At 43.5% G+C, this 21,984-nt stretch overlaps 1 protein-coding gene across 6 annotated transcripts in view; it reads left to right on the top strand.

The window, feature by feature from the left end:
• Nucleotides 1–17,321: 17,321 nt before the first annotated feature.
• LOC105281721 overlaps nt 17,322–21,984 on the top strand; it is a 19,023-nt gene continuing 14,360 nt past the window's right edge. For 2 of the 6 annotated variants that reach the window (XR_003406654.1, XM_026970355.1), the window contains exon 1: nt 17,322–17,436. The gene's annotated coding sequence lies outside the window, so the exon portion shown is untranslated. Of the gene's footprint in view, nt 17,437–17,490; nt 17,654–17,812; nt 17,838–19,334; nt 19,442–21,984 lie in introns of those variants that run through there. The other 4 variants (XM_020032343.2, XM_026970357.1, XM_026970358.1 and 1 more) reach the window with 4 other exon arrangements.

Genomic DNA, 21,984 nt, shown 5'->3' with positions numbered 1-21,984 from the left:
ATTATACCGCTTGATAAGAGTTATTATAAGAGTAATAAGTGATCAATGATGCGATTGTATGATGCTCCGAAAGCATGAAACAATTCGGTTAGACCGCCGCGAAATGGGCTGCGTCGCGAAGTGCGAGCACAACGAGAAGATGCATAGGACGCGAGGAGATAAAAATCTCGGGGGGTCAGTGAATCGCGCCGGGGCACGCCAATCAATAGCCGAAAATAAATTGATAGTTTGTCGAGCGACGGGACGTCCCCTAATATTTCCGAATGTAATCGAGGGGGTGTGCGCGCTCTTCGAGAACTCAGGAAAAAAAGGAAAAATACAGTACGACGACAGAGGAGAAGAAACGAGGGGTGGGGGATGAACGGAGAAAGAGAACGAGAATAAACGTCGCCGAGGAGGGAAGAGAAAAAAACGAAAAAACTTCGACAATGCAGTTACGGGCGGGCGAAGAGAGGGAGACGAGTGGACGACGTGTTCCGGGGGTGTTTTATTGGCTGGTTTCCGTGGGGTGGAAATTCCGTATAATGTACGAGATGTTTGCGTGGACTCTTTTAACCCTCTACCCCGTCAACGGCTATCGCGAACCTCTCTAAGTTGGTCCATCGATACATAAAGCTACGGCGAATCGGTGAATTGTGTGCCCGAACGAGATATCTTTCGAGTCCTCTCTGTCTGCCCGTTTACGTATACCTTCTTGCTTCAATTGGTAATACATTTATTTTCGCGATTTTTAATTTCGAATTGATTTTCAATTTTTAATTAATCATTATAAATTCTTGCTTGTAATTTTTATGTAAACCGTGATCTTCTGTAATATTTCAAATTATATGTTTGATAATATCCTGTTTCCAGTATTTACCTGTTCTCACGCTTTGAGACCGAATATCGGCGATCGTTATAATTTCGATGAAATCATTTCGCCAAAAGGCGAAAGGATGATCTTCGATAACCCTTGAGATCGGGACACTGGGATCAGGCAAACCATCATTGTTCCAATCGGCGTTCCAACCGGAAGTGATGTTCCCTTTTCATCATTTTTTTTAAAGACCCACGCAAGTTGGCACGTGCCAACATTATGCCGGGGTGCTAAGTCGCGTGACCGGAAGAAGCATCCTAATTGGTATTGATTCTACGTCAACGTTGCTCTTTTCAAGCCCTTTCCGTCACTCAGTGATCTTTGTTTGTACCGTTGCGTTTTATGTCGATTTCAACAATCATAAACAACTGTGGTTCACACAACCAATAGCGATAAAATGTTACAAGGTTTATATTAATTATTTGCATTTTTACTATATAGCTTAATAATTTTCTACATTTTAAAATGTCAAAATTTTTATCACAAACAGTTATGAGATAAAATATTTAATATTCCTTTAAATGAAAATATATCGATGAAATATATTGATATTAATTGATATAAAAATTGAGATATTTTTAAATTCTACCTACTTCTTTAAAAAACAAAGAAATTATATTATGGAATAAACATTCTATAAAAAGTAAGTTATTGACGTTTACTGATTTCGCGTTCAGCATGTTTTTGTTCAGAGCCGAGTGAAAAGCACCTTTAGTACTCATTTGATCGGGATTCTTTCCCGTATGTCCGACGGAAATCTGAATGTCCGTCCGCGTTGAGGGGTGGTAGAAGTTCGGCCGAAACTTTTTCAATCCCGAAAACTTTCCGCCGCGGGCAGTTTATTGTGCTGTTACGAGTTTCAAAGGAATCGAACGGATGTCGAACGGTCGAGCCGTCGAGCGTCGTCGGCGTTGCTCGAGAGCGTCGTCCTGCGAAACATTGTCGGGGTGTGCAATGGACGGATGTCGATGTCGCGGCCAAGATTGCGTGTAAATTCTTCGAGATTACACGAGAAAAATACAACTTGTGCGGTGACGGCAGCAGTTTTGCATCAAGCAAACTGTTGAAACCTTGATTTTATATAATTCAATTATTCTACAAAAACTCTTGCAAAACATTGAAATCAAAATGCCAGTTTTAGATTCGAAGAATGTATTCGAGAAATTGCGCACAGTAAATATAGTGAAAAAAGATTTCGTTATCCACTTTGCTTGCATCACTTTTGAAAAGCGTGAAGCTACTTTGTTTTTGTAGTAAAGAGCCCCTTCGATTTCAAAATCATTCTCCAAAGACGTTCCAGAGGAATGTCGTCACAACATGTTTGGCTGCTTTTGCGGAAGACAAACAACAAAATGGTTTTCTTCGAGTTTCCTCTCTCGCTGCAATCCGCGATCCAAGACTCGATGCTTTCCGACGCGGTTTGTGTGCCTCAATAACAATGGCCGTCCAAGACTTTCTCGTCGCGTTTTGGCAACGATTGCGATTCATAAGGGCGCATCGACTCCTTCCGTAGGATCACGCGCGATGTCTCGAGACGGCAGCGATCAGCGGGTGCAGAGTGTGTTCTGGAAGCATGCCAGGAAAGAGCGTGCATCGCCGGTCGAGATGATAAGTCTCTCTCGCGGACAGAAAAAGTCGGGGTAGATTAATCAAAGCAGAAATTCGCGGAGCGGCGAGAGCGACCGCCGCCGACAAAGCATATTCCCCGCTAAGAATGGATCGTTTCCGGTTCCGCTCTCTTTATGGTACATTGCGGCCCAGCGATGTATTAAGATTACTTAATCAATAAAGCTCCCGGAAAACTAATTCGTTTTTTTTATCTGCCCCTCTGGCGATTTCTCTCCGCGCTGTCTCTTGTTTTCGGTATGACACGCGTCAATCAATTTAATAATTCTTGTCGCTTCTTGCGCGGAAATCTTGATCAGTGCGGAATCAATCTTTCGCATTAACTTGAACGGTTTGTATGGTCTTTTATTTGTAATTAAAGAATGCACGACAGCATTTTCGTAAACACGCTATTTTAATTTGATATTTTTGTAGGACACAATCGCGCGCTATCTTCTCTCCCCCGACAAGCAAATGACACCCTTCGCCCTTCCGTTGGGAACGAGAAGTCGATTCGCTTGTTTGGATGAGACGCGTGCACGAAATGGTTAAACGTAGATTGAACAAACAGAACCATGGTTAAACGACAGTTAGCGGGCCGTTAGTCACGTTTAAGTGACCAAACATTGACACTCGATATGTGCACGGCGACCTCTCGATTAATATCAAACGGGAGCTAAAAGCGGTCCTACAATTATAGTTTCGTCAAAAAAAGACATTACTGCGAAAAAAATTATCACTTCTGTTTCTTTTATGTGTCATTAAAGATGAAATTGAAAAGTTTTTAACGTTCAATTTTTTCAAGTAAAGTATAAATTATAGTAAAAATTGTATTAATATTTTAATAGTTTAATGATTTACGTGACAGAACCTTGAAAAGAAGCAATGGTACATGATTCGCAATGGCGACCGATGAGGATCACGATGAAGGATATAATCCGTCATAGAAAAATATATCGATTCTCGCTGAGGACTACCTCGAGCTACAACGCTATAGGTACAATAGATCCCTTTGCTTGCGAGAAGAACGATTGGAACCGCGCCGAGGAGAACGGGAGTTTTTTCTGGCCCTTTTAATCCCGGCTACTTTGCACCAGCCTTCTTACGAAGCCCTTCGCCCTCTTAAACGTTTCCCGGTTTCGCGGCTAAATCTGCTTAAACGAGCTGCCCGTCTCAGGATGGTACGACTTTTTTTCCTGCTTCTACCGGCGGTGACAGTCGTGATTTACTCGGGGTTGTGTCTGCCACCCGAGGTGTTTCCTCGCGCGATTTTGGAGCTTAAATGCGAAATATAATAACTCTGTTAGCAAGGCACCAAATGCAACAACTTAAACTTTAAAAGACGCATTAATTATGATTAACACAGAGCCCTTTTTTGAAATACGCAATATTTAGAATTTTCTTCAGATTGTTAAAATCACTAGAATAGATTTATAATTAGGAAATATTTAAATATCTTTGTATTTCTTATAATTAGAAATCAAGGTTTTATAAGCTTTGCGATTAGCAGGCTGTTATACTATTTTAATACGAAATTATATTTAACTACAATTTGATGTATTAATTGATATATTAAAGTGACATGTCACGAAAGTCCGAATCAGATTCTTTCTGGTTCTATTTAACTTGCCAGGATTTGCGGAAATTCGTAAAGCTTTTAAACGCGAGGACGATCAAGGGCCAGTGTCGTGCAATACGTTACGTGGCACCCAACCGAAGGACCCTAATTCCGCGAGGACGTGTCGGACGACCCTCCCACGCCCCATCGGGGTTATTTCGTCCGTGACAATGGGGCGCACACGCGCTTAAACCATTAACTGATGGTTACGCCGATATATGTAGAAAATCGTTCGGGAATCACCGACAATGACGGCGGTGACACGCTGTCACCATATTTCCCGCGATCCTATCGTCTCTTCCTGCGCCCTAACGTACCCCAAAATGTGTGAAAGTGCACTCGAGATTGCAATACGCTTTCGTGCGAATCGAAAAGACATTTATTCGATTATTTATACAAACACACGTAAAACAGAGATTTTTATATTAATCATCTGGCAATATGTTTACATGATATAAAACTATGAATGCAATATAAAATATTAAAATTTATTTAAATGATAAATTAGATGTCGCATGTAAATACCAAATTATTACTTTTTACATGATTTGCAATAGCAAAATTGATAAATTCCACGCAATTGCAAGATATTTTCTAAGAGATACTCTTGATAAAAGGAAATAAGTAGCAATCATTTCTGAATATATCGAACCATGGTGATCGCTTAAATGCTTCGTCGCGGACAATGAAACGTTTAGCGAACAGGATTGAAGAAACGACGCGTAGGAGACGCAAGCGAGATTATCCGGCGGGATTTTCGCCCGCTGGAAACTCCGTGAAAACACGACGCATTCACGAAGGGCGTTAGTGCGTGCATTGATTTGCCGCTCAATTTCTCCTAAATATTTCTTTACGGAAATCCCGCAGCGCGCACCGGCCGCTCTACCCCTAGTGCAGTCGTAAGCCGGCATTTACCCGAATTGAGATACAATGCCGCGTTTACCATGCTGTGGATAAGCCTGTTAAACGCGGACATCCAGATATATTCATAGAAATCAAAACTGCGCCTGTTATATTATGACACGATGCACATTTATGCACGATATATCTATCAAAGATTCATCAAATGCGTACAAACGATGATACTTGGTATTGTATTTGTGCAATATTTGAACAATATTTTACAGATATTTTCTTTGTTGTTCTCATACACAGAGTATTCAGTATGTAATGCGCATAAAGACACTCTGGATTAAAAATTGAAAATTCTTCCTCTAGCAGAATTTAAAATATCTCGCAGATTTTTCACGTTTTCAAGAAAAGATTTAATGTTAAAAGAGAAATTTATATTATTGAAAAATCTCAATTTGCCAAAATCCTTTCAAGGATTATTTGTGCGTTGATCTTTCAGAGAAGAAGAATTCAGAACGCGGTTTTATCCGACCTTCGTCGGATGAGTTAAATCAATTTTCATATTAGTAAACCGAGTTCTCGTTAAAGGATTCATTTCTAGATAACGGAATAGTGGAAGCGCGTCGAAAGGCTTCGTTCTTTCTCTCGAGTTGCATTAAAGTTAGTTACGACGTGGCGGAGTAAACAGCGGGCTATACCTCGCTATACCTGTGTGTGAGGGTAAACGTGGAGGGTATATACGAGTACATATATATGGGATACACCACCCGAAAGGGGAAGGAAGGGAGAGAGAGAGAAGGGTGGCAACGGTGCCCTGAATGCTCACCTGGGCAAAGGCGTGGCTTTCGCGACAGTGGTCGATAGCGGCGGCTACTGCCCCGGAAAAGCACACCCCTACGTTTCAGGGGTGAGATGGGGTGAAGAAGAGCGAGAAAGGGCCAAAAAGGAGTGACGAGGAGGAGAGAAGCGGGAGGAAGAGTGAAGGAGAAGCCGGAGGACTCTCAGTTATCGACACTCTCTGACGACAACATTATTGTCAGAGCGGCGTGCACCTCGCCTCGTTGTATCAAGAATTATTCCTTGCGGCTTTCGCGCGAAATGAGAATAAACGCTACGAGGATTTGCGAAACTGCGGACCGAAAACGAGAGAGACTCTAGATCGCGCGTTCCTCCATCTATTCATCGGCGAGATACGCCTTATAACAATATAAAAATGAATTAGAAAACATCTCCCGTGAGATATCTCACTCTAAATTTACCGCTGGATACTTTCCAAGATGGACGATAGTATCTTTTTCTTTCTTTTCTTTTTCAAGTTCGAATTTCTGCGCGACAGGCTCTCGAGAAAGAACTGACTATATCTGTAGAGAAGATTGCAAAAATAATTTTCGAAGAGCACTTTTTGTTGCTTTTGGCAGGATGTTACGAGTGCAGGCGAGATTTTCTAATGTCGGTTGAATGCAACACTCTCCGTTGTTAATTAGACTTAAAGAGGCGCTTTCATCGGGAGTGAAGCTGTTTAAGAACTCCTTCAACAACGAATTATGAAAACTTCCGACGAATATGCAACAACAAGTTGCTCGATTTCGAGTTGTCTATTAGCCAGCTGCCACACAAATGAGAAGTTATGAAATTTGTTCACGTTCTTAGTAAAAAAATGGTCCAAGAAATATATTTATTAACAGAAGCAAAAGGACTATGTGTTAAAAAGCATATGCAGCATTTGGCGGAATATTTCATCGGGGAAAGAAACCGATTAACTGCCACACTCGCGAATGGATTGACGAAGATTGTAACAAATTGACTGGCGTGTCTAGATCCCGCGCACATATTCGCAAGGGAGCGAATAAGCCCCTTAATAGATCAAGATCCGACCTAAACATCATCGTGTCAGCGTTATGCCGGCAAAGTGCTGGTTTGTGTTACCGGAAGTAGCGTAATAGCCAATGTGGAAGCTCATCATACATCGGGCCATTGTCTCACCGTGCCGCGTTCACCCGCACAAACGATCGTGGCTTTTTTTCCGCACGCATTCTGGTCGTCGGAAAACTGGCGGCCATTACGTGCGGAAAGCTCGATGAAATCGTAACCGTGTAAAGTTACTGTTAAATATAATGATACGGGAAAGGATTTATCGTATTGTCCGCGCGGAGAAACATTATGGAGAAATTAATATATAAAATTTGTGTTGTAAAATTTGTGTGATTTAAAATCCGACAAAACCTTCTCTCGGTACGAATGAATTATATTAATTATAATTAACGGAATTATATTTTGTAAAACTTTTCATTAATCACGTGTAATTTGAATAGTGACTTTCTGTGCAATACTTAACGAGACAATGCACTTTAACATCCCGTAAAAGTTTGAAATTTCTATAGGGATGAACACGTGTGGCGTGTAGTATACAAGTTACTTCCGTTCTCTCTATAACTCTCCAGACGAAATGTCTGGCGGAGAGACATTTTTATCGGCGCTTTTCTCGTGTCGCTTTGACTTTTCCGCGGTAGCCAGGTAAAATTCGACATCCCTTGACGAAGGGAAAAAGAGCGAGTATGACGGTAGCACGGCCGCACGCCCAAATAGGGGGCTAACATGACCACAATTATACGCGTAGGCCGCGGTCCACCGTTAGTGGGCGCGACAATTGGCCGGATGTTTCCATTGTTACGATCGGTGCGACCCGCGGCATTGTTCACCAGTTTAGGGATGACTGAAAAGCGTCGATCCCGAAGGAAATGACCTTTAAACGCAACGAATTCCAACGTTGACGCGCGTTCAATGACACGGTTATCGATGGCCAGTGATCATCGTTATCTCCATTTTTCGCAAAGTAGCCGCAACAATAACATCAATGACTGTGATAAACTGAGAAGACAACATATTCATAATTACTCAAAAACTTTTTCACACTATCTAATCACGTTTATCGATCTAGATTCACGTGCTTCATTGTTTCTGTCAATAATATAAAAATAAAAAAAGATTTATAAATATTTCAGAAACGCGTACTACTGTAATAAAGTAATATTGAAAAGATTCGCCTCATGAATGTACTTTTGACACATTCCACTTGTGCCTGATAGTTTTCCAAATGCTGACGACGGAAGGGTGCCTCTAGCGGATGCAACCCCGATCGCCGCCAATTTTAAAGGCATACTTTTAAAACGCGGATTCACTCGCGGTACGCCGCGACTTCGCGTATACGATGCGACCTTAATCTTTCCCGTCGACGCAAAACCGTCGAGGACGACGGGGCGAATCACCCGCTCGGCCGAGCAGCAAATCAGCAGCGGACGGCTTTACGTTTTCATTTGTAAAAGTGCACTCGTGTCGGAGAGCCGAGTCCAGGCTCTCCTCCTCCAGTCCGGAGCGTTTCCGGTCGTATCAGCCCTTATTGGTATCACCCCCAATGCGTCCTCGGATATATCCTTTTTTTTCCGTCGCCGGAGGACGCACATAAAATTAAATTCACCAAGCACCGCGAATTTTCGTGCCCTTATGACCACGAGGGTCGACGTGGGGCTACCGTCGGACATCCGAAGGTTCGAATTTTATTTTGTGAAAACATTATTGCGAGGAATGGCTTTTGATTATGAGAAAAGAAAGAGAAAGAAGGAAATCTGACCGGTGACGGAATAGAAGATTATTGCTTTTGAACTTCTTGAAACTAAAGAGCAGTAACGCTCGTGGACAGAAATATACTCTGCGGCTTGACTTATACATCTCGAAGCAAACTCAGAGGCAACCTTTCGATTAACGCCGGATGACGTCAATTCAATTTCCGCCGTATTTTTCTGCGAAGATCAATAGCAGTCTGGTTAGGCATCGCGGCGTTTTCTTCCTCAAAGCGGCAAATTCACGAAACGCGGCGGATCAATTACGAGTGCGCTTTCTGTTGACAGGAGCGGCAGGCTGTGTACTTAGGATTCTTCAAGGCGAGACTCTTGATCTCGCGTGTCCTGGAGGAGAGCCATGGCGATGATAAATCAAAATTTTCGGCCAGCTGGTGTGCATTGGCCAAGCTCGGTTGCGTGTTGCCGGCATTGTCGGCGAGGCGATCGTTTAAATCCATTTAACGACGATGCACGAACGACAGAACGAGAGGAGAGAGGGAGACCAGGGAGGGTGGATTCTTGTCGGGGACCCCGTTTCTGGGCCCCGCGAGAGAAAGAGGCGACCCTGTTCCGACAAGGCGTGTCCCGTGTTTCCGTCGCTTCTCCCGATCTCGTTTCACGTCTCTCCTTCTGGTTCCCCTCTCCCTCTTTTTTACTTTTCGAAAGAGAGATCGATGGCCGTCGCCCATTCAGGAAATTTGTCTCTCGGTGGTGTAATAGACACAATGCACACCGAGGGACAAGCGATGCGTGTCGATCACCATCGATCCGAGCCGGGGAGTCTTACAAAACGTATTCTGCTAAAGAGCAGCGGAAGAGCTTCAATTCTCGCGTCGAACCCAGGTATCGTTAAGTACGACTATCGACAATGACACTATCAATTTAATGCTTATAATTTCCTAATAAATATCTAATCATAAAGAGATACGAAGCACAAACAAGAAAATTCTGAAAAATTTAATGAAAATCGCTATAATACTAGAACGTTGCAAACTATCGCAAACTAATTTGAGATTAATCTAGAAAAATACTATCCAGAAGAAGAAGCAAAGTTGCAGCGAACGTGCTTGCAGAGAAATTTATGTGAACCAAGTCAACGTATATTTCAATCTCTGATCATGTTAAACTCGAATCTCTGTGACACATCGATCGAAAAAAATCAGGCGATAATGCTCGCGGCTTTTCCACCTCGATAATGAGAAAGCGGGCATGCGCCCCCAAGGGTGTGTTCAGCGGAGAGCACTCTCTTCGCCATCGCCCGACACCCTTTTAGCATCGGCCTCACGAGCGAGCACACCCCCGAAACGTCAGAGGCTAATTGATATAAACGCACGACGTAATATACTTGTCATATAGGCGAAACCCGAGCTACACCGCCATCCGAACGAACGGGAGTGAACCTCGGAGCAAGAGAGAGAGAAAGAGTGAGAGAAGGGTGCAGAGAAGGGCGGCATATACATATATACACGGGGAGTTTGTAAGCCTTAAGCCCGGATTACGTTAGTCGATATTAGACTCGGCGGTCTGATGTCTGACGATCGTCATTAACATATGAAAGGCTGATGGCCGGCCGGCGGGTTGCCGGCGAAAGCAAAGGCACTTTAGAGCACGAGGATTGATTTCTCATTGGCTACCAGAGGAGCTTTCATTGCGTGAGGTTTGGTCGATGGATTGCGCGTATGTATGTGTATGTGCAGCACATACTACACACAAGTAAGTATGTCGCAGGTAAAGAAGCTAGAGCTTTCCAAGTGATAACCAAGGAGAGCTTTGTTCGAAATTTTAATAACGTTTGAAGCTTTCGAGAAGAAATCCTAACAAGTTGGCGTCTTCATCAGCTACTATTTTTTTCTATTTTTCATCTTCATTAAGATAGAAAATGTTTAGAGGTAGTGATAATGATTCATTTCTAGATGATTTTCGCCAACAAATAGAATGGACGTGCTGTGTCATCTCGTTAGTTTTTCATTTAGCGACGACGCACGAAACTGTTCAAGATAATGTGGAAGAACGAGGAAACGAAACGCGGGAAGTCATGGATGGTAAGTGAAAAGGAGGAAAGCCCATTAAACTAGATATATCGTCAACACTTAGACCTTATTTACAAGAACATTCAATAAAGCGGGATAAGACGTAATATGGCGATACAAATGCGATCGTTACAGTTGCTGTAACGAGGATCTTTATACGACTGCTTTACGCGCTTGCTCCATCGTAAAGTTCATTATAAGCAATGTCTTGTAGCGCGTTTCAATAAATGGAACCCTCATTAATAACACACGCGCTCATTTAATCACTAACTGACACTTAATGTTTCTCAGATTATCTACGCAGCACTTATTAAAAAAATTCCAGAAGTATTACTAAAGTCATCAAAGCAGAAAAATCGATAACATAAAAGATACATATTTATTGTATGCAAAAGTGGACGACTGTGCTATTCGAACAGTTTAAATATGTTATCTGACGTGCAATAACGATGCGTTCGATATTAAAATGTGAATAAGCCAAATCCAACAAACGCAGTTCAAGTCAGCCGTCAATTACACCGCCGCAAATCGAATAATGTAGTCGTCAAATAATTGTAGGCGGCGTCGGTCGACAAGATAATCCCCAGAAGACACGTATATCAGAGCGGGGGGCGCACGGTAGAGCGGATATTGTCTTAGCGAGTTTTCGAGCGTCGGCAGGGGGCTCACCCTCCACCACCATAAACGTATTCATGGCTCCAACGGGGGTTTCTATCTCGGCTAACGTCATCGTGAAATCACCGTTGTCGATATGAAGCCTCGTCGCCTAATAAAGATTGATGAGATTTAATCAAGCGCGTGATAAAAACGGCGGTGCGTGCCATTTAAGAATACGATGACAGCCTCGAACGCCACGAGGGAAAGCATTTAAAATTGATCATCGTTATCACGCTCAAGTCTTTCATCCTTTCAATTGTCTTTGTAATATTTATATACCTTGAAAATATTTTCTTCCTTCGAAATTTATTTTATTTAAAAATTATCTCTTTTATAGATCTGTTTATATTTAATACAGTATTATTGCATAACAAATAAGAAGATTAACTATGAGTTATAACTTGGAGGACAAAGAGATCCGCCAGTTCAACGACTTTAGAAGAAACGGTTGAAATGGGAGATGTACCTATGAAGCAGCCAACTTTCAATGACAAATATCATAAGGTTTAGAGCGTTTTGACGAAGCATATAATAGGTAGTTATCATATTCTTAAACGTCTTTAAAAGATACAGTCACTTTCGTCCGTATTAAGGGTGACAGAAATATGCGTGGAAAGGTGCGAGAGACTCGCGCCCTTTGTTATGCGGCATCTGCCCATTGACAATGGTAATGGGCGTGAAATTTCGAAAAATCTCCGTTACCTCCGAAGTCACTCTTGCAAAGAGCAACGGCGACAGGGAGCTGCTGACAAATTCTGTTTTATGGGGTGCACCAGGTGGCCCAGAAATCACGCAGAGAAGCGGATGGTCTATGTGTGTGTCGTGCGGAATGAACTCGGTTAGAAGCGCGTGGTTAGTAATTCAGGAGTATCTCTGCCTCGCGAGAGATATATGAATTGCGTGACAGCACTCTAGAAAAATGTTAAAAAATGAAAGAAAATAGAGAGAAACGTCACAAAACATTTTCAAAATTTGTATTAAATCAGAATATAAAACATGTAATAAATAGTTTAGATAATAGATATATTTTAAGGAATTCTTTTTAATCTTTTTTACATAGTTCAGATGAAACAGTTATCTCTTATAATTTAACTCCAGGCAAACATGATGACACCGAGTGTATAAAAAGAGATATTCCTGTGAATGAGTCTTGTAATTCCGCGTTAATGTCGCATGATCCGCAAGCAAAGCAACGAATTCGGAGATACATGCTTTCTCAGCTGCCGTTTACACGTTTTCGAGATGACTGAGAGAGGAACCCTCGCGCTTCTCGTCTATCGGGTGGCGCGTAAAGGGAGGCGTTGTCGCGTGAAATCGCGCCTGTCCAAAATATTTGTATTTTCCGTGCATTATGCCGGGCCGCGTGGCATTGTCGTTGTCCCATGTGGTTATGGGTATATGGATAGCCGGCGGTGTCGCAGAATGGCCTGTATGGTGGCCACGGAATTCTCATGAATGAAACTGACGGCTCGTCGGTAGCCCACCCAAATCGCCTAAATATCTTTCAATGGCCGATTCGATGGATATGCGCCGGTGAATCTCACGCTGGGTGCATCAACGAGCAAATCGAGACAAATTGATCGCAACAGCAACATCATACGGATTCATAATCCGAAATGATGAAGTACGCATTTCAAGAGCTAGCATTCTGCACGATCAAACAAAACGTTGCATAAGTTGCTTAAGTCAGAAGAGAGAGCGGAGAACTATAAATTACTTTTTGCTTACTGTACTCAAAGAGACGTCTTTGTCGAGCTGCTCTTTCTTCATGAAACCCAACTCGGGTATCCTTGAAGAGTCAGCAAGTAACCGGTTTTATACAGCAACAGAGCGGTAAATTTTTCAGCGGCTACCTTTCATCAGGCATCTTCATATCGTGGCAGCGGGGATAAGGGTGATTCACGTGGAAGGGACGTCCATTCCTGAAGAAGGGCACGGAGTCGCAAGACGAGAGGTGGGTTACTGCGCAAGGGAGACCGGTGGGCGCATGATCCTCGTGAGGCTCATAAGGTGAGGAGAGCAGCTAATAAGGCGTATCAGTTACCAAGGAGACGAGGTCTCCTTAACGGCGAAGAAGAATGGCGGACGCGAGTGCAAGAAGAGGCGGCCGTGAGGGCCCCCGGACTGGAAAACTCATAAGTTTCAATTTAGCCGGGGATCAGCGTCCTCCGACGGGCTTTACGGCGCCCGAAGACGCGCGCGCCTCATATTGATTTTCGCGCATTTCAACATCCCGCACGACGACGTGTCCGATGAGACCGAGGAACAAACGAAAATGGGAAATCCTCCGCTCGTTTGCAAATCCCTTCTGCTCTTTTATTCTCTTCTATTCTGTCTATTAAGACGAAGGCGCGATGGCGGTGTGCCGATTCTATTCGTTCTGTTTTCCGAATAGTCAGAGCTTTTGGTAAAATATTTGAAAAATGTATTGATATTTATTTATTCATTTACATACATTTATATTTGTTTTCTCATGATCTTTTCAATACTTATATGGGTAATAGTAAACGTAGGTCACTGGTGCGCAGATGCGCAGAAGTTCCGCTTGGACTGGCAGCATTTTCGCGTGCAGTAGTACGGACTTAAATTTAGGAACCGGCGCGTATCACCGTGTTACGCACGTATGATGTTTGTTTTATTGCAGAAACGATTCCGCGGCACGAGCCGTAGTTATTCGTCATAGTTATAATTTTAACTACGAGTCTCATTCACTGCCTTTCGCGCGCCGCTTTTGCCCGGATTGGAATTCGTTACGAAATTCGCGATGTGCATTCCACAGTTTTTATAATTTTGGGATGTATAAAAATCATAAAAAAGTGTACTGCAAAAATTGTCGACTTCAATCTAAATAATAACGTGTCTAAAAATCATACTATTTCTCTGCATCAGGAATCGTACATTTCATGAATGCACCTTTTTTAGGCCATCTATGCAAAATGCGGCAGGATATGCATGCTGCGACAACGTAGACGTCTAAATTTGAAGCAAAACTGAAACGAACGTCTAGAAATTAGGTCAAGCGTCGGAATCGGTAAGTTATAACGCTGATAGGTGTCAGTGGACATGCATTTACACGTGGAGAAGATTTCAGAATATTAAACGCTCTAAATAACAGCAGATCTATTTATCGAGAAAATAAAAAAGATTCCACATTTATCAAATTATATTACACATCACACTCACTTTATCAAAAATAATAATATAATCTAGGATTGCCCAAAAATTAATTGATATTCATAACTCTCGAGTTTTTCGATTATCGTGTTTTCCGAAACTGAAAAGAGTTCGTCTTGTAATATCGTCTTGCAATACGACGAAGCAATCGCGCTTTCATAAGAACGTAAAAACAGTTTCAATTGTCCGTACCTATGTCTCTGATGCTAATTAAGCGTTTTATTCAAGCTGGACGATCTACGCGTCTCAATGATGTTTCCACGAAGTGACCACCTGCTTACATCGATCGGACTCTTAACCTCAGGGTGCATCGAAACGGCTCGGAGACGCATAGTCGGCACATGTGTCACCGTAACAGTGCATCCTGTGTGCCGATCAGTATCGTCAGTCTGGCCGTGGCCGAATTGAAAATAAATACGGTCCTCCTCGCTTGTATATCACCGGACCGACCAAACCGGCGCGTACGCGGCAACGAAAATAGCGCTGCATTTAGCGCACCCGGTATATGTGTGCTAGGAGGCCGCCCGCGAATGACTGAGGGAGTGCCAAAAACGAAAAGATCACCTTTCTTCCGCCCTTGTTAGTACATTTGCGCCGGGCCAGCCTCTGTTAGGCCTTTTGCAGATGCAACGCGCCTCGAAGGACCGCATGTCGTGTCACTGCGTTTCCAAAATGCCGTATACTTCATTATAGTTCATTTAATATTTTTATATTGTATTTCTTTTAGCTTCAACTGCTTTTAAAGCCCGCATGAATTTTAGCGATAAATCACGTGTATATTTTTATTTGATCTATGTTGGCTAAAATAACCAGCAGCTTTCTTCACTCGTCGTATCTTGTAATGACGCCAAAGTCGATACGTGCGTGCGTTCATATATAAATGTAATTTATGTTTGGCTAAATCGATCATCTTACTAACTGGTGACTTTCGTGTGCAGATCACGTTGTTGAGAATTTTTGCACACGTCTGACCGAGGTATTCTCTTTGAATGACGTAGATTTGAAAGATCAATTGACGTCACTGGCTTCGTCGTAAACACAGATATTTGCGTGGAATCAAGTATGGATCAATTACTCACTTCCTCAACTTGACGGCTCAATAAATCCTCGGTGATCGCATTGACGCGATCTCTGACGAATGCAGTTGATTGTGTCTCAATTCTCATCATTAATTCTCGCGTCTGTTTTTGGTAAAAATCATCTTCGACGCATCACGTGCTTCAAAAATAACGTATTTTTCGTTTGCAAAGCCAGCGTTAGATTTATGCATGATGTCACTACTCTGCGTCGTCATTATTATATTTGTGTAAAATCACTTTCGAGGTACTTTTCTGCGACTGACATCCACAATGTGACGGAAAACATCATGCTACATTTCGCGGCACGTGGGGTGGCCTTCACTCAAGGACCCGCACGCCACATATTGCCAATGTCAATTTGGCTTAACATTGCGTTTCGTCATTCGTCAGGTACCGCGTGACGTTCAGTGTTAGAATCGCCTGTCATCCGCAAACCGAGCGATTAAACGCGTCAACGCGTTTCCATCGCGCATTATCAACGATTGCAAACTCTTCGATCTTTTAATAAAGCTTATGGGACCACTAAATCACGACACTTGAAGGTTCAAGGTGAGCAAAAATATATCAAGGGCGCCCATTGACGGGGAAACGTGAACTGCGCCACGGGAACCAGATTGGGCAACCGAACGCCTTCTTTAGAATCGCATCCGAGAACGTCGTTGAATCACGTGTATATATTTATAAAAAAGGGGAGACATATGACCGCATATATTTAGAATCAGCGTGAGTTGCAGGCGGTTACGGTGCAGCGCGAGAAAGTGTCGCTGTAATCAAAATGAGAATCGTTGCCGCGTGATTCACTTTCGTAAATCGACGGCGCTGACTTTTTGACTTTTCATAGCTTTCCGGCTATAACGTGGGAATATCGGCGGTCGCATTGTAGCTGAACGTGAAAGAGAAGAAAACGAAATAAATTTAGAGAGCGTTAGATTATTTGATTTGCAGGCAGTGCGCCCACTCCGGAAATTAAGCGACGTCCCGCTTTTGTTCATTTGCTGCTACGCATAATAATAAATGGAGCACGTGCACGGTAACGGCACATCTGCATTACGGTGCTGCAACTCTGCTCCTTCCCTCATTAGACTGAGTCATTGCTTGGCGGAACAGAAATAATGCTTCCAGCATTGATTCGCATCGCGAATGAAATACGGGTGCAGAACTGATGGAACGTAAGTCGCTCGAAGTGAATCAAAGGAAGAAAAAAGGATTCCGCTGTCAATTGAGATTTGTTACAACAACTATTTAAGTAATCAGTCGTCGCCAGCATACGGATCTGTACACTGACGCAATGGAAAGCTGCTTTCTCTCCTCTTGCACCCTTCTCGTTATTTAATTTTCAGAAAGACCCTCCGCAAGATACGTGTGCAAAAACGTAACGGAACGCGACTAAAATTTCGCAGATGGGAGCCCCATAAATCCACTCGAGAGGCTGCTTCCTCGAGTGACGATCGCGCGCGAGGAGGCGCGTGGCACGATTTACATGCATTGACATTACATAATGCCGGCGGGTTTCTGCGCGCTCTGGGAATCCATGGACGCGTTCTCGATTCCCGGGTTACACGGGGGTTGGTGCGAGGTGGTTGCGCGAGCACGCATAAAATCGTAAATCCCATGGGGTGGAGAGTGCGCAGTCTCGGCCGCAAGCGGGCCTGCGAGCGGATCCGCGGATCCGCGAGGCGAGGACCAGTCGGTGGAAGCTGCGGCGCGCACATTCTGCTCTCTTCCCTCGTCTTTTCCTCGTCTCTTCCTGCCCACGACAGCCCCGTTCAACCAATCGCGTCTTGCTGGCGGGGGTTGTGCCATAAATGTCGAGCGGCTTACCGCCGGATCCCATCGCCAGATCGGCGCCACCGTGTACACCACCGGCGTATACTAGTCCACACTTTTAGCGGCAGTTGCCCAGTCTAAGGTCCAATCCCCGAACCGAACGGTCGCCCGAAATACTTAGGTAAAGGCCTGCATCCTCTCTTTCTCTCTCTCTCTCTCTCTCTCTTTCTTTCTTTCTTCCTGATCGCTGGTCGGAAGTCGGAGAACTTTTTTCTTTCCGCCGAGAGAGAAAAGGGGGTGAGCGCCCGCGGAGGGAAGTTCCTCCAGTTTGCGACGAGAGGGACGTACAGGACGAGGATCGGATACGGGGGTAGCGAGAGGGCGACGCGAACGCCATCGTGAGTGCACCGAAAGGGTGGATCGCGGGTATTCCCCGAGGGGGTTGCCCCGATACGCGCGCACGCGAGGAAAACGGCGCGACCCTCCGACGCGCCGAGTGTGCGGCAGTGAAGAAAGAAACGCCTGGTCGGACGTGATCCTCCTCCGCTGCCGAGAGCTGCATCGCATACACACACACATTTAGTAGGAACTCGCTCTTCCACTAACCATCCACGCGAGACCGCGTGTTAACCACGCTAACCGCCAGCCTCTACACCCGCCACCCTCACGTTTCAACCCCTTTGCGTGTGTACTCACAGGTGTACTGATTTGCGTGCACTTGCGTGCGCTTGCGGACTAACAGCGTCACTAACGTAACGGAACCTCGTGTGCAGCGTACTATTCGATTAATCGATAATTTTAGCTAACACTCTTGATTGTACATAATCGCATTGATTGTATGATAAATAATGCGTGTAAACAAACAAATTGTGGAGTATCAGTCCTGTAATTATGTCAGACCTGTCAGAATGCGTCAAAAGCTGATAGATTGTTAATCTGATTGTTTTAATGTTTACTATTGATCTTTGATATCTAGGATATTTCGCCAATATTATTCGATCAATAATTTGCATAGCATTAGCTTGTAATATTATGTTTATTAAAAGAGCGCCCCGTTAGTTATGCGTAATCACGACCTCATTCGCGTTTAGCATGGCATTTTTGCTTCGCGTGACCAAATCGCTGCCTGTCGTTTAAAGTGACGTTCCTCTTTCTCTTCCTCTCTCTGACAGCTGTATGTTTAAATCGAGTACAACCGTATAAAAGTGTGCGAATTTTTCAGAAAGGCGAACAAGTAAAGCCAACTCGCGCCGTTGCGTAATATACCACCTACTTCACTTACCACCAGTCATGTTGCCAACGTTCTGTAAAAATTGCATTTGCGTTCTAAATAAAATTGTAGATTGTAATATGAAAAATTATGCAATTATTCAGTAATCGTTAGTTTACATAGTATAATCTTGTTTTAATCACTTAAGCCTTGAGAGTTGAGATCACGAGAAAAACAGATGTTTATCTAGTTCATTACTTACATAGCCGTCATTTTTAAATAATTTATACACTCTTAAATTTAAATTAAAGGATATTGATCACGAGCGAGATGAGTATATTATAACACATGTTGATCGTTCGGGGAAGCCATCGCTTTTAATAAATGATGCTTTCGCCGCGGGATCACTCGAGGCTGAATGGATTGAGATGAATGCGACGACTATAAGGCGATCCTTGTTAACGCCGGAAATTTATTGGGCCCGCTCTTCCTGTCGACGTGATCTCTCGCCTCCGGCGAATTCTAATTTCGTGGAAGCGACTTGGCAATTTGGCCGGCGCGCGTCGTCTCGGCTTCCTTTTTATTGCAATACCAATTTCAGGCTCGTGCGCGACGCGGCCGCGCCGCGCCGCGCCTGACGATCGTCGAGTTTATGCCAATCGTCCGCGGAGTGGCGAATTGTTTATAATAATTGGCAAGGGTTTGTTTAACGCTTACGTAACGCGTGCGCGCGCGATCGCTTATTTATACCATCGGCCGAGAATAGCCGATCGGCGCGATCCGCCAAGACCGACGCGTCTGTTATAGTCGTTCCCTTTCTTACTGTTAAAACTCGAAGCAATTTGCCTACCAGTCAAGGAACGTCGGTGCGATTTCGCGCACTTGTCACCCCGTCACGTTTCTGTGCTGCTCGGTAGAAAAGCCTTCACGACCTTGATTGCTTCGCGATAGGCAGAAATTTCAGTCCCGAAACGAAGTTTGTATTCTTATCTACGAAAATCGATACTCTCGTCGATAATCCCTGACGACAAAAATGTCGATTTAATAAAATAAAATGAAAATATCTTATTAAAAAATCTATTTAATGAATAACTATTTTGTTAAAAAAATCCGTTCAATAAATAAATAAGTAAATAATATGGTGTCTGACATAAAACGTCACTCTCTGTTGCTTGTCCACTATTCGTTTAGTATCTGTGTATCGTTGTGTGCTTTGTGTATTTTCCGCGAGTTCCACTGGCCGGAAAGTTTAAAACGAGGACTTTGCGAAACCTGGTTCTCGAAGAGCACTAGATGCGCTCCAGATTGATGGGCTTGCTAATATTGTGGAGCACGTCAGCGCAAGTGCCAGCCAACGTCTCGTAAGGCACGGCGAGTTAAACGACGCGTCCGACCGAATTGGGACGCTACTACTCTCTCAAGTCGCGCCGAAAGAGATCAAATTTAATGTTACCGTAAACAATAGTCACCGTCGATCGGGAAGCTGTCACAACAGATGTGGGAGACCTACTCTAAATTTATTTTAATATCGCCGAGAAGTGCGCTCCAACCGCGACAAATATTTCAATCTCATTTATAGAACAGCCTTGGTACCGAGAGCGCGCGGCGACGAAATCAACTTAATATCTCGCTAGAATTTAATAGTGCCATGAAAACTAAATGAACGCGAAAACGCCGTTGAATCAACGCCGACATAATGAAACCGACACGTGCGATAATCGCGCTACGTCGCCGCGTGTTCCTGCTGAAAAACGCTGTCTGAAGCGAGCGGACGCTGCTACTTCCCGCGGCTTTCGGCTTCTCGCGTTTTGGCGTATAACGTGCCGGTCTCCTCGGGGCGTGCCGATGAAGTTTCGGCATTAATATCACGATGCGCAAAACTTTTCCTTCTCCGGCGTGGTTCCCGCCGGGGATGGTCACGCGGATCCCGCGCGCGGGCTTTTAACGAGTCACGCGAGAGCCCGGAATCTCTAAAGAAACGTGCACTTAGGAAATTTGCGTCCGACCGCCTGGCAAGTCTTCAACATCGGTCCGATGTTCCTAACACTAGCAACCAGCCGCGAGCACGCTATGCATAAGCACACTTTCACCCCTCCTGTCCACCAATCACTCGGGGAGTAATCGTTATGACACGCCAAGCGTCCCCGGAAACCTGCAGCTTGCTCAGTTTATTATACGAAACCTTTGGTAATGAGTATAGCGTACTCCACTTCTTTGTCAGAGACGAGAAACTTTTTTTTAATAGGAACGAAATAGTGAGAGATATTTCTTAATTCAATCATATCATAAGTAATTATTTATAATTATATTAATATGTTTTGTTGATATACCTACTTTGTAAAATCATTCAACAGTTTCTACTGTTGAGTTGATGAGAAAGTGCGTGCGAATTTTCTACAATACAAGGAAGCTTCTTTAATCTGAATGAATTTAATTTGAAATTGACTTTGACGGAATATATAATGTGTATCGTTATTTAACCGGGCCATATTATGTCAAGCTTGGCTCTCTTACGAGGTCGCGTGTACCATGTGATTTTCAGCCAAGAATGCTAGGACGACAGGTGGAAGAGTTGCCGTGGTAGTCGTAAGCTGTAATCTCGTTGCAACGCATCGCGAGGGTCACTAAAACTCCGCACGTGTTGGCGAGAGAGTGCCAAATCTCCTGATTATTTGATTTCTTCGTCACCAGTCTTTCATGAGAACGCGTAACGATGTATGACGTATCTTTCGAAGATGCGCATACGCGAATTCCTTCCATACAATAACAAAGACGGATAGATATAGTAATGTTTGTAAAATTACTATCATTACTATCATTTATACTAAAAGTTAAGATGTAATAATTATTATATATTATCGTTAAAATAGTGATATCAATTTTCGATACGAGCTTCAACATATTAATATTCAAATCATGATTAATATAACATCATTGTATTATCTTAAACCATGTATTATTTTACCGTTTCAATATTTATCTAATTAAATATAAATTTAAATGTTCGTTTACATGTGTTAAAAAATCAGTGTCATTTAAAATATTTCGACAATAATCAATCCGATTCTCGAGTCATTCTCGCGAGACAGTCTCGCGAAGTAGCAAGCAGCCACGCAGGCTGCGGGGAGTATTTCAGTTTTTAGATCTGCGTCCCAGATGATTCTCTTAACCACGCCATACGTATTTTTAGAAGCCATCTAGATTATCACGCGCCATCCGGATGGGGATGTAATCCACCTCCCTGCACCGCGCGTGCCTCCACCGCATCTACATCTTTTTCTCCGGCGCTTCTGCGCCGATCGACTCGATCTCCATTACGTACGCAACAAAAATGCGATTTCTCGCAACGTTCTCTCGATATACTCACTGACTCAATTTACATCTGGCTTATTTGTAACGTCTAGAGATCCTTGGTGACTCTCTCCCAGTTTTCTTGGCGTCTCGTAAAGATCTGCGCAAACTGGTTAGCGTGTCAAGCACTTCGTGGCCCAATCCGTTTCCACGTGGACATGATTTTAA

Source organism: Ooceraea biroi, chromosome 6 (assembly GCF_003672135.1).
Source record: "Ooceraea biroi isolate clonal line C1 chromosome 6, Obir_v5.4, whole genome shotgun sequence".
Taxonomy (NCBI): Eukaryota; Metazoa; Arthropoda; class Insecta; order Hymenoptera; family Formicidae; genus Ooceraea; species Ooceraea biroi.
The sequence above is the reverse complement of the archived record's forward strand: the minus strand, read 5'-3'. Positions and strand labels throughout refer to the sequence as shown.